Genomic DNA, 4,264 nt, shown 5'->3' with positions numbered 1-4,264 from the left:
GTTAAACCATTCATATTGTTAAATGGCAAATTTTATAATAAACAACATCATTTTCTGAGTAACAGATCTAATTGTCAATTAAAGACCACGAAATGGATAATCCATTTTAAGTAGAGTTATACTTATTACAAGCATTCAAATATTATTTGCAGTCACATATCTCTAAACAGAATTAAAACACAGTTAATCGAATTTATATTAATGTTCACTATACCATATATGTGACCTGAGCCAGTAAATTCAATGTATGAATTTATATAAAATATACATTTTATTTTGTATAATTGTCATGTCCAGTAACATTGCAATAATATGAATCATTATAAAGGATTTGACGCATTTTAAAGTATTGTATGAATAATATTACAGTATGACTAATAATACTGACTGTATTGCTTTATAAGGGGTTAAGACTAATAATAAGGGGTAATATTTTATATGTATCAAGTATGCATACTCATATGTATAATCCGAGATATACTGCGTATAAAAATAATTCCATTTAACTAAATTGGTAACAATAATAACAATATTTTAAAATTATTATCTTTACAAAATTTATTGTTTAATAAACTAATGATTTTTTTTAAATTTATTATAATAATAACAAATATTTAGAACTATAATAATCAGTCTCAAATTAATCAAATAAGTATATAAAATAAAATAAAAAAGATACAACTATCACCTTAAGTTTAATTACTAATATATTTGCATATAACATTAAAGTATTCATTGATAAAAGTTTAAATTTGTGTATTTTTATTTATCGTAATTTATTTATCATTTGTACAATTATTTGAATCGGAAACAAAGTTTTATCAATATCAGATGAGAATATGTTAAAATTAAAAACCAAAAATTTGGCAAAAAATAATAGATACTTCACGTATGTGTGATATCGTGAAATTCTCAATAATCAAAATTACTTCAAATCTACAGGAATAATTTTAACGACGTGTTAAAATAAAAAATAAATAATTTTGTTAATTAAAAATATTTTACTGGAAGTATGCCAAAATGTAAAGTTTAAAAATCTCACAGTTATCAAAATATTTATATACAGACTAACATGAGATTTTGTTTATTACCTCCATCTTCAACTCTTCTTCAGACGATGTAAGCAGTAATAAAGAACTGCTAGAAAATCTTTAAGCTCCATTACGAAACTAAGAACATGTTTAAAATAGATAGTCAGGCCTATTCTGAATACTCCCAGCGAAAAAACTCCCTATTCGCACGCTGTTCCCGAACACACAGCTCCCTTATTCTGAATCGCTAGGGAGACAGCAGTTTCGTGAACAACAACAATTTCAAATTTGTTTTGTTAAATTTTGGCAACCATGCCACTTTTTAATGACGAAAAGTGAGAAAATGAGTAAAACAAAGAAAAGAATTGCGTATCATATGTTGATTTAAATGTAAAAATCGCATTATTTGTTTGCTGCACAAATTATCGGAAATAAATATAAGTTATTTTATGAGTAAATAATAAACAATTAGAAACTTTTATTTTAATGAGTAAAATAAATATATAAAAAGAATTATGCATGAGCAAAATAAACCAAATTCTAAATTTTTAACTCTTTTTTAAACTAATTAAAAAACAACCTTACGTTATGATATCAATTCTTCAATGTCTTTATTTTCAAACATTCACTGCTTTTATACAAAATTTGCGTAAATTATAATTTACTTTTTTTATATAATTAGGATAGAAATGTCCTTCATGCTTAAATTAATGAACTAATACTAGTTTATACCTATAAAGATCTTACAATAAAAAAGAAGCAATGTTTTACCTGAACATAATTGCAGTTTTAACTTATTTTAACTTATTCTAGGAATCCACTTATTTCAGAATTTAATTAGTGGAAAAAACCCGTGTGAATAAAATAAATAAATAAAAATTTAAATATTTCAAATTTGTTATACTTTTATTAAAATAATAATTTTAATAAAATATATTAAATGAAAATTTTGTTATATTAAATTTATTGAAATATATTCGGAAAACTAATCAAAAAATAAAACTTTGAAAATATTAAATTAATTGTAATAATTTTATTATAATAATAATTTTATTAAAATATATTCAAAAATCTGATCATTTTCAGTTACTTTTATATTAAATTAAACTATTTTTAATACTTTTTTAACTTGTCTCCCCAACAATTTGGTAGCGAGAGAATTTGTGCAAAATTAGGAAAAAACTCACATTCGCATGCGATTCAGAATAGGGGAATTGGGAACAGGGAACATACCAAATTTATTCAGAATAGGGGAATTGGGAACAGCGAACAAACTCGCATTCCCTTGCGATTCAGAATAGGCCTGAGTATTCGCCAGAATAAAATATTCGGATTTATATATGTTAGGAGTAGCCTGTAACTTCTACAGCTCCTAGAGAAAACTATTTGCATACATACATATATAAATATTTGTAGATATGTACACAGTCATAGATTTTTATTATTATGTTGAAGCTAGTTAAGTCAATGCACCTCTATATGCCTTGACTGGTTTATTGTTTATCACTTCATCAGACTAAGCAAGAATTGACATCAGATCTGCATACCTCCCCAAGGTGCCTGTAACCATTCTGAGATTCAATAACGCGGTGTTGGTAAGCTTCTCAGTTTTCACAAATAGTTTCAAGGCTTTATCCTTCATGTATTTTTTGATCGGATCAATCTTGAGGTCCTTGAGGATGTCATTCATTCTAATATTTCTCGTTTTAAATAATTCAACGCTTTTTCACTTCATACATTTATGTTAATCATTTGCGATGGGATTAAAAGAGGTCTTTGAACAATGAACAAAATATTGGAAATACTTTTTTCGTTTAAGCGTTATCTTCATATTGTTCAAATTTTATATATTATATATTATATATATATATATATATATTATATATAATAATTGGAAAGGGTTAATGAAGTCGAACGTCAGGCTGTTATATATAAAAGAAGGACTCTAACAATGACTGTTTATTGAAAGTGTCCTAATAAATATTCCTAATAAATAAATAAATATATATATATATATATATATATATGTAGCTATATGCGAATAAGAAACAAATACATAGATCTTCGCAAAGAATTTTGACTTTTGGCAATACTAAAGAATTATTATGAAGATATATATGATACTTTCAACTTCAATTTCACCGAGTCTATAATACATTTTTAATTCCATTAAATTTCGTATTTATTTATTTCTTTAAATTTATTAACTTATTTTCATTAAATCGTGTGCTAATAACTATTTAATTCGAAAACGAGTTCTCTGTATTTGTATCAGTAGAGAAATAATACTCAATTGCATTAATTAAATTTTAATTAGTTTCGGTTTTTATTTATTCGATTTGAAATTTTGGAATTTGTGTACAAATGATCAAATTCGCTTAATCGAGAAAATAAAAATAAAAATAAAAATGCAATTAAATTAATTAAAATGATCAGAGCGATTGGAATTTCAATTGAAATCTTAACACTTTTTTATTGAATTAAATTTCCTAAAACCAGTTTGATTGAAATTGCATATATTTTAATCTCAAAAATAATACATATATAAAACTTTTTGTATAGATTTCTTTTCCAAATTAATTAATATGGATTTCCAAAAGCAATTAAAAATAACTGATAACTTAATAGTGTGATTTAAACAATATTCAATTTTTTTTTGTGTGCATCTAAATAAATTATAATATATTTGCAATTAGTGAAATTCGTTCAAATTGAAAAGAGAAGCAGTGATGTATTTAAATATTGAAGAGAGACATATGGTAACATAATAAAAAAAGATACTACAGAGAATTAATACTGAGTACTACAATCAAGTTGGAATATATATATATCCACTAATAAATTACGCACAAATATTGATCTTCAAATTAAACAATAAACACTGCATTTAAGAGAAAGATGTAAATCCAAAGTTATAGAGTATAAGCTTCTCTCTCCAAAATACACTTTTAAAATGCATAATATTTACACTTAAGTAATTAGGAGGTAGAAATGAATAAACCATATTACATATACAGAGTCTCAGAAGCAACACTGTTGACGCCACCATTGAAATACAACAATATGGAGGATGGTAAGTATAGAATAAAATGAATACTGAATATTGGTTTGTATGTAGGAAGCTTAGACAAATTTCTGTGGAATATTCTTTATATATATTTAGTTTGGACAACTACTAATGAAGAAATAGGGGGAGTTACCAACTAACAAGAGTTTAAAAGTCACGATTCAGA

This window comes from Teleopsis dalmanni, chromosome 2 (genome assembly GCF_002237135.1).
Source record: "Teleopsis dalmanni isolate 2A chromosome 2, ASM223713v2, whole genome shotgun sequence".
Taxonomy (NCBI): Eukaryota; Metazoa; Arthropoda; class Insecta; order Diptera; family Diopsidae; genus Teleopsis; species Teleopsis dalmanni.
This window is presented reverse-complemented; position numbering follows the sequence as displayed.